General features: G+C 41.7%; 1 protein-coding gene and 1 pseudogene across 4 annotated transcripts in view; one reads left to right on the top strand and one right to left on the bottom strand.

Moving 5' to 3' along the window:
- Dis3l2 (DIS3 like 3'-5' exoribonuclease 2) overlaps nucleotides 1–10,041 on the bottom strand; it is a 367,143-nt gene that overhangs the window by 137,236 nt on the left and 219,866 nt on the right. The gene's annotated exons all lie outside the window — the stretch shown is intronic.
- On the top strand, nucleotides 7,986–8,473 carry LOC116088707 (annotated as a pseudogene).

The following is a 10,041-nucleotide window of genomic DNA, read 5'->3' as shown; positions in this document are numbered from 1 at the left end:
ACAGAAATTGTGGTACATCTACACAATGGAGTACTATTCAGCTATTAAAAACAATGAATTTATGAAATCCTTAGAGAAATGGATGAATCTGGAGAATATCATCCTGAGTGAGATAACCCAATCACAAAAGAACACACATGGTATGCACTCTCTGATAAGTGGTTATTAGCCCAGAAGTTTGGAATACAGGAAGAACAACCCACAAACCACAAGAAACTCAAGAAGAAGGAAGACCAAAATGTGGACATTTCATTCCTTCTTAAAAGGGGGAACAAAATATTTATGGAAGGAGTTGCAGAGACTAACTATGGAGCAGAGACTGAAGGAAGGACAAGCCAGCCTGATACAGCTATCTCCTGAGAGGCTCTGACAGTACCTGACTAACACAGATGTAGAGGCTCACAGCCATCCATTGGACTGAGTACAGGGTCCCCAATGAAGGAGTTAGAAAAGAGGACCAAAGGAGCTGAAGGGTTTGCAGCCCCTTAGGACGAACAACAATACGAAGTAACTAGTACCCTCAGAGCTCCCAGGAACTCAACCACCAACCAAGGACTGCACATGGATGGGTCTGATTGTTCTGGCAGCATGTATATAGTAGAGGATTGCAAAGTTGATCATCATTGGGAAAAGAGGTCCTTGGCCCTGTGCAGGTTCTGTGCCCCAGTGTAGGGGAATGCCAGGGCCAATACATGGGAGAGGGTAGGGTGGCAAGCATGGGGAAGAAGGAGGCAACAGGGGTTTGTTCTTGTTGTGTTTGTTTGTTTTTTGGAGGGGAAACCGGGAAAGGAGAAATCATATGACATGTAAATAAAGAAAATATCTAATAAAAAGAAAAAAATTATGTGTCTGTTTGTGTCTTTGTGAGAGTTTACACAGATGTGGGTGCAGGTACCCATGGACACCAATAGATGGCAGAAAATCCCTTGGAGCTGGAGTCACAATAGTTGTAAGTTGTCCAGTGTGGTGACAGGCACTAAACTCAGGTCTTCTATAAGAACAGTGCACACTCTTAACCACTAAGCTATCTCTCTAGCCCCTAATTTCTACATTCTTAATATATTTGATCCCTATAACATTAAAACTAATTAAAGTTTCCAACTCCTGGCATGGAAGTCAGTAAGTAGCATGACTGAGAGAGATAGGAGTGAGAAACTCTAGACTAGCCAGAACTACAAGAATGAGCCTGTCTCAAAAAGTCAAAACCAACAATACAGAAGTGAGCACAGCTATAGTGGGTATATAGGCTGCCTGCTCTAAGGCCTCTCCTGAATCCAAGCTGAGACAGTTTGAGCCTTGCCACAGAGTCTAGAACTGGGACAGAGAAAGAGAGAGATGGAAGAGTGGGGTTATGAAAAGGAGAGAAATCGGTCTGCTTCTGGGTGGATGGGCCAGGACAACACAGTGATCTTCCCATCAGGAGGCAAAGGAGGTTCCACTGGGTGAAGGGAACAGGAAGAGGTCAAGAGAAGTTTCTGGGTCCATGCCTCACTGCATTCCTAAGCTCCCTGCCCTTTGTTTGGGAGGCACTATAGGAGACTAAAACAGATTCCCTTTCTGCTTAAGTGAGCTCTAGTGGTTTCTGTTCATTGGGCCCAAGAAAGTTTTAATTAAAGCAACAGCTGTGGAAAGTTTCCTAGAATGGCAAACTTGTCATGGCTTTCTCTCATGCTTTCTCATTAAGGAAGCCATGACAGGATGTTACAGTCACCACTTCCACACCACCCACTCCAGGGAGCAGCATGAGCCTTCCAGGTGCGGGAGGCAGAGGGAGGGCATGGATGAATTGTAAGGTCAGGTTTCCATTTCAAAAACAAGTCAACTTTAAAACTACTGCCTTCGTCATTCAAATTCCATAAAGCACAATGCTAGAACACTGGTCTCTTCGCCAGCAGGAATTTGAAGTTGAAAAGATTTTAATTTCTATTTTCTCAGTGTGAGGGAGGGAAGGTGAAACATTTCTGGACAGGCTGCTCTTTTTATCGTAGACATGGGTCATGAAGGTAGAGTCATGAAGATCAGAGGCGAGGGATGCCAGGACTGCATACTTGAAGGACTGAATGCAAGTTTCTGCTCTGTTCCTTGAAGCTGTGTGACCCTGCACTTGTCTGAACCCTGGGTTTTTTTTGTTTGTTTGTTTTTGGGTTTTGTGTTTTTTTTGTCAACTATTAACAGATGGTCTACCAGGGAACTGAATTTTTTCCTGTTGGTTTGTGTGTCAAACACAGGAGCAGAAAAGATCGAGGGGGTTGTCAGTGAGTGCCTACTATGTGCCCAGTAGTGCCTTAGATTTGAGAAACATCCGAGAGTATGTGAGTGAAGCGATTTAATATTTTCAAAGTGACTATTTCAAAAGGAAACGATTAAATATGACTATAGAAAAGGATAATTGAACACACATTTAAAGTATTGTTATGCTTGTGGGAACACTCCTATCCTAGGAATTCTAATTACATCTGAAAGACCACAGGAGAACTGTTTAAACAATCACAGTTTGAAACACTTGATTCTCACATATATAAACTTTGGGATAATTCCACTAAGACACCCCTTGGGCAACAGAAACACAGGCAACTTGCATTTAAGCATGAGTAGGGAACTATGTAACAAGGCCAGTTGCCTCCACAGGTGACCAGCATGAGTGGGAACTATGCAACAAGGTCAGTTGCCTCCACAGGTGACGTTCTTCTACACAGGCTAAAGGATTCTATGAACTCACTCATACAGTGTCACCAGGCTAAACAGTTTTACTACTTTATAATCATACTTCTTTAAAAAAAAGCTGAATTACCCACCTTGATCACCCACCTGATCTACCACCTTTGGCTCTGAACTTACTTGGCTCTTTTTAAAAATTAAATTCACCTTCAAAAATCGAAGATTTGCCATTGTTGAAAATGTGCCTCAGGCTCTGAAGGTAATTTCCAAAGAAGAGTCCAAAAATGTGTATGTTTTCTAGAGCTCCACAGCCACTGCTTGCCAGCCACCCCAGCCTCCCTCCTCATTCCCAAACCATCTTCAGGATCTTGCTTCTCTCAGACTCTCCTTCCCTCACTGACCAGCAGAGCCCTTAAAACTGACATCTGTGCTTAGACACTCCCTCCCTCCCAGCTACTCCTCAATGGACTGGAATCTGGCTTTTGTTCTAGTTACAACATAGAATAATTCTTGACGCATCTAAAAGACAAAGATAAAAACTTGACAGCTAAATACAATGTTGTGCTCTGTGTTTCAGCCTTGTCCCAGATGACAACACTGCTCAGAGAACATGATCAGAACTTGCCACAAACTCACATTTTCCTTTTCTTCAACTCTTCTAAGGTGTACATTTCTGTTTCTCCAAGTCCACCTTGCCCCAGGAAGCTTCTGGGGTGTGCAGTGTGCTCTGGAGTCTGTTCTTGGAGTTTCTCCTCTCCGGGTTCTATTGCTGGTAGTCTTGACTAGTCCTGTGACTCTAAACAGGTGCCTCACTTCCAGACTTAGCACCTGGGTACCAGGCCTATTTTTCTGTCTCTCCTTTTGGAATGTTAAGCATATAGTCTATAAATTTATTCATCTTTCTCACAGAAAAGTTATGTTGTTCATACTCTTTATTGTGTTATCTTAGATCCTCTTGAACTTCACTATGGTCTGTGGTTATTGATACAATTCAAGGGTCATGTGGGCATCTCCTCCTAGTGAGGCATACAGGAATTAGGAAAACTTAGCAATCCAGGACTCCACTTAGCTTGAGCTACACACATGCCTTTCTCAACAAAGCACCTAGTGACCTGGAACCAAGTCTCTACTGAATTTCATGTATACTTCTCTAAGCAATGGCTTATGGTCACTCTGACTTTTAGCTCCCTAGCAACCCCTAGTAACTCCTTTTCTGGGGTTAAACACATCGAAAAAATAAATCCAGCAGCCACAAGCAATGGGACGATCCAGCCCGGGCTGATTTTGGGTACACGTACAGTAAGGCTAACTATTTCCTCAGACTGATTGTCAACACCTCTACTATCTTAGGCCTATGCACAAGTGGGTGAACACATGATTAAAATGAGATGCATCATAGTAAAGAACATGCAAAGTGAACACAGACTTATATAAGCCTGTCAGTGAAAACAAAAGGTTACCCGTTCATCACTGTTACAAAACATCACCCTTGGGGCTGGCAAGATGGCTCAGTGGGTAAGAGCACTGACTGCTCTTCCGAAGGTCCCGAGAGTTCGGATCCCAGCAACCACATGGTGGCTCACAACTACCCGTAATGAGATCTGACACCCTCTTCTTGTGCATCTGAAGGCAGCTACAGTGAATTACACTGAGCAAGTGGGCCTGGCAGAGATCCTGAGTTCAATTCCCAGCAGCCACACACATGATGGCTCATAGCCATCTGTATTGCTACAGTGTACTCATACACATAAAATAAATAAAATAAATCTTAAAAAAAAAAAAAGAGCCTGCTGGGACGTGGTGATGTCGGATGATACCGGCTCAAGAATGTGGCCCAGTGGGAAAGTATATTAAAAAAAAAAACCACCCTTACATTACCCATATAAAACTCTTAGCAACGAACTCCTCCTATCCTTAGACCCATGTAAGAAAGCTCTAAGTAGTAACTTTATGCTCCTGGGCACTCAAGTTCAACTAGCCTGCTGCTCTATTGCAGTGTGTCTAGCCTATACTCTCTCTCCACTCATAAATAAAATTCCCGATGCCTCGCTATTTGAGTGCACTTTTTCAGTCTTTGGAAACACCAGGTCTAGGCAGTGATGACCAGTAATGCCAGTGAGAACTTCTTTCAGAGCACATGACGATGTTAACTGAGTCCTCTTTTTGAATAATAAGACAAAAGCACACTGACATCCTATTAGTCTTTCAAAATTGAGTTAGAAAGTCACTTGCTCTGTAAACTGTCACGTTCCTCACACTACAACGGTTACTTTCTTTTTTTCTGTTTGTGCTTACCTACTGCCATTTTGAAATGGAACCCTTTATTTGACATAGTTACAGATTAATTGGCAGCTGTGAGAAATAAAAACAGATGCTGTGTCCCTTTACAGCTCATAAAACTATACTACAGTGACTAAAGTCAGATGCTGACACTAACATAAGCCAATTTTATTTACATTTCCAAATCCTATTTGAACTCATTTATACGTATATACCCCATATAGTTTTACTATATGTGCAGGTTCATGGAAACATCACCTGTCAATTAAGATCTGTAACAAAGCCACTGACTGAAGGATCCCTTTGATCACTTCCAGTTTCCCGAGCTCCACCACCTAGACTCTTGAGCGGCTAAAATCGGTTTTCTAATCCTAAAGTGGAACTTCTCAAAACTGTTCTATAAATGGAATTATGTGCTATGCAGTCTCCAGGACTGGCTTTCTTGTCCAGAATAATTTCTTAAATAGTCACCCACATTGTCACATGTATAAATGAGGACCATCCTGGGTGCACAACAGCTTCTCTAACAATCACCAGTTGAAGGACATCTGGACTGTCTCCAGTTTGGGACTTTATAAAGTGGTTCTGAAAATCCATCTACAGGTTTTAAAGAAAAGATATTTTCATTTCTGTGGGATAAATGCCCAGAAATGCAATTACTGGTTTCAATGGTTATGCTTAATTTATTAAGAAACTGTGCAAGAGTGTCTAGAGTGGCTGTGGCATTTTGCATTTAAACTGCCAGTGTGTGAGTGATCCACCTTCTCACATCCATACCAGTCTGCCCATCTTTCCTCTAAGTTGTAACCCTGCTACAGGCAAGGTGGAGAGATAGCAAATACATTTCCTTTTATCAGTTCCCTACCTCTGTTCTTTTTAAGGTCATAAGCACGGAAGCTTGGTTTCCAATAAAAGATTTTAAGCAGGCCCGTCAGTAAACAAAGCCCTGGAGGAAAAGACTCATCCATGTTCATGGTGCTTAAAATGTGGGTTACCTAGAAACTGCTAGCACTTACCTTCTAGCAGGCAGCCTGCCCACTTCCTACCCACAGCACTGGCTGCCCATAAAGACACATTTTACCCGGTAAAAATAAAAGGGTCTTAGTGTTCTGAGACTCATCATTTCTGGTATCATTTGAAGAGTATTCTTGCTTAATTATGCAATTTGCAAACTTCCTGGTAAGACTCACCATCCATGCACCATCATTCTTAATTATCATTTGTGGCTCTTAGCAGTTTGTGATAAGTTTGAAGTTCTTCTCAGAACCATACTGCCAACAAGGTGTTGTCTTTTGTGGGATTTGTTCCCAATTTTTGGAAGAAATTTAAGAGAACAATTTGGAATCCTATCATTTGGGGAGCTGCTTAGACCTATTTGGGAATGTCATGCAGGAAAATTTTAATTCCTATAATTTAATGGTATCTTTTGAGCTATTTTGGACTGTTTTGTTCCTTCCATTCATCTGACAAGAAAGTATGAATCTGTACATAACTAATGAAGAAGAAATCTAAATGGAAAAAAACCCCAAGAGATTGGCTTCTCTGGTTCTAGCATCTGCTGTAACGCAGGATTCTGGCATCAAGTGATGGGAGTTGTTAGGATATTAGGCCCTGAAACTCACTTCAGGAGGCTGAAGAATAATTCTCTTGTAAGTAAGAACTGTATTCTCTTCAGTCTTTGCAGCCTTGTTATTGGCAGGTGAGAGAAATCTGTGTTGTTAAAGAAAGGACTCTAGATAGGAACCTTGGAGCAGATGGCCTTATGTCCTGTCTTCATTGTGGGATTGTGTAAGCTGTTTCTCTGACTTTGCTTCCCTTCATGTATGTTTTCATGTATGTACTCAGTTCTCACATTCTAGAGTCCTAACCTTTTCCTGACTTACCAATGGGCAGAAAGGAGTTGTGAGTGGGAATCTTGGGAGAAAAGCGTATAATAACTCAGGCTGCAGAAATTACTTTTGTGTCATATTATTAGATGGCTCAACAGTGATTATTAGGGCTGGAGGCAACTGAGAATAGAATCCTCTTTCATGATTAATTCTGGACCATACCTCACAGTTCCCTATCTTTCCTGTAAGTTGTAACCCTTCAATAGGCAAGCTGGAGAGATGCTAAAAACATTTCCTTTTACCAATTCACTACCCCTGTTCTTTGTTAGAGAACAAAGGCTTTGCTCCTTCTTAGGATTGAAAATGACATATAAAAAGATGAGGAGTAGTAGGGTGTTGTTGAGGCCTATTCATGGAAAGTTGCTGCTTCCTAGTCAAAAGAATGGTGTGAGGCCTCTAACTCTGGCCCTGGTGAAGACATGACATTCTGATCTTCCCCATAGATTAGAGCATTACATACTAAGAGTTAATTTGATGGGGTCTGTCAATCACCTGGTCAGAAGACCACCTCTCAGGAGAGTGGATTCATATATGAGGACACACTAAGAAGATGGGAGGAATAATGATCACACTATGAGATAATGCACTTATGCTTTCCAGAGGCTTCTGCCTGCAAGCAGTTGCTTACAAGTCTTTACTACGCCAAGCCAGCCCACTTTTCTGAGTTCTAACTCAGAAACCATAACTTTCCCCTTTTCTTCTTTTAATTTAAACCAAGCTTGCTTTCCCTGGCAGGGCTTTCTGACCTCCATGCCTAACTCAAAAGGCATGGCTATCTCTCTCCCTCTTGGCCATTTCCCTTCTCCTGGCAGCTTCAGAGATTTTTCAGCTTGCCTACCCTGTTGTTTTTCTTTCAAACTCTAATAAAATGGTCCTCAAGCTTCCTTCTGAGTCTGTTTTTAAATTCTTTTTATTAAGGAGACTAAGAACCCACAAAAGGGAACCCCAATTTCCCTGGTAACACATCCTGTCAAAACTCCAGGATGGAATACATTCCTTAGGATATCTGTTCTGGCTCAGGCCTGTAAAACAGGAAGGAAAGGCTTCATGAAGCTCAAGGGAAGACTTCTCAGGGGAGGGGTCAGGGAAAGTGGTCTCTGCCTTCCCAGTGAAGGGCTGCATAGATTAGAGAGCACATTACATACACCTTTACAGTTTCTAAAGTAGGACTCCCTGGTATTTTATTTGATCACTTAAAAATTCACAGTAACTTCCGACATCTTAGTGAGGCTGTGGTCGTCCACCCAGCTTTCTGAGCTTCGCCATGCTGCCCAAAGACAACAACAAGAAAAAACATGCCAGAAAGACGGTCAAAAAAGACAAAGACCCAGTAAATAAATCTACTGGCAAGTCCAAAAAGAAGAAGAGGACCAAAGGCAAAGTTCAGGACAAGTTGAACAATCTTGTCCTGTTTGACAAAGCTACATACAACAAGCTCTGTAAGGAAGTTCCCAGCTCTAAGCTTATCTATCACTCCAGCCATGGTCCCCCAGAGACTGAAGATTCGCGGTTCCTTGGCCAGGGCAGCCCTCCAGGAGCTGCTTAGTAAAGGACTGTTCAATCTGGTTTCAAAGCACAGAGCCCAAGTAGTTTACACCAGAAACACAAAAGGTTGAGACACCCCAGCTGCTGGTGAAGATGCATGAACAGGTTCAATCAGCTGTACATTTGGGAAAATAAAACTTTATTGAACCAAAAAAAAAAAAAGAAAAAAATTCACAGTAAAAGAAATTCCCATTTGTAGAAGAATTTCCCTCCTTGCTAATTGGCTATTAAGACAAGGAAAGCTAGAGTGGTCATGACAAGCCCAGTCTTTTGACTTTTTTTGTTGGCACTGCAGTTTTGCTTAAGCTCTCCTCTATGGCATTTGGGTTAAATTCTCTGTCTTAAGGTGGAAATCTGCTGCTAGTTTGTAGAATCACACATGCCCTGGAAAGTGTAGATTTAGCAATAATGAGTGCTTACTCCAATGGAGGAAGCCATTTGATTAATGATCTCAATTTTTTAAACAGCAAATGAGTACCTTAAAAATTGGGGGATTTTATCAATTTATGTTTCTTTTTTTGTTTTTTGTTTTTGTTTTTCGAGACAGGGTTTTATAGCCCTGGCTGTCCTGGAACTCACTCTGTAGACCAGGCTGGCCTTGAGCTCAGAAATCTGTCTACTTCTGCCTCCCAAGTGTTGGGATTAAAGGTGTGCACCACCACTGCCTGGCTCAATTTATGTTTCTTCTTCTTCTTCTTCTTCTTCTTCTTCTTCTTCTTCTTCTTCTTCTTCTTCTTCTTCTTCTTCTTCTTTTTTTTTGGTTTTTCGAGATCAATTTATGTCTCTATTATTCTGTATGTATATACTATATATATATACATATACACACATATATCATATATATATATATATATATATATATTAAGTTAGGTGTACTATCAGGCTAGTACTTATGTACTATCTACATGATACCAAAGTTGAGGACAAATAATGGGTCTTGGTCACACTAACTAAAATTGTTAAATTAAGCTCGTCACATGTCTTAAGTAAATCTTAGACAAATAGCTATGTTAAGATCAGGTTGTGTACTTCTCTAAGTTACTATACTGCCTAAAATTGCTTTTTTTTTTCAGATTGTGCCTTACCTAAGAGACTTATCTATCTATCTATCTATCTATCTATCTATCTATCTATCTATCTATCTGTATGGGTGTTTGTCTTCATGAGTTTAAGTACTATATACATATGGGTGTCCACAGGGTGGCTAGACCAAGGTGTCAGATCTCCTAGAACTTGAGTTCCAGGTGGCTGTGAGTCAACAGAAGTGGAAGTAAATCCAGGCCCTATGCAAGAGTAGCAGGTGCCCTTAACCCGTGAGCTTTTTCTCATGGTGAATTTGAATGAAGCCTGTAGGGGCACATGGGAATGTTATAATCATTTAGGGAAAATCCAAGAGCTTACTAGACACACCAGACTGAGGAAAGGATGCAGCTCCCTCTCCCAGACCCCAGACACAGGTAAACACCTGCACTATGATGGCAGCAGTCCCACCAAGCTGCCATCCTATCTCCTTGGGGATTCTGCTCTGCCCAGGTGCAGCTGTTGACACTACCCAAGAGTCATCAGCTTGTCCTCCTGCTCACTTTCAGACCCAGGTCCCCTGTTTGTGCTCTGCATCTCTCCTCTCAGCCCTGTGATAGAGCTGCAGCTTCTTCTTCTCTGTGGATAT

The sequence above is a fragment of the Mastomys coucha genome, unplaced genomic scaffold, assembly GCF_008632895.1.
Source record: "Mastomys coucha isolate ucsf_1 unplaced genomic scaffold, UCSF_Mcou_1 pScaffold14, whole genome shotgun sequence".
Lineage (NCBI taxonomy): Eukaryota > Metazoa > Chordata > Mammalia > Rodentia > Muridae > Mastomys > Mastomys coucha.
This window is presented reverse-complemented; position numbering and strand designations above follow the sequence as displayed.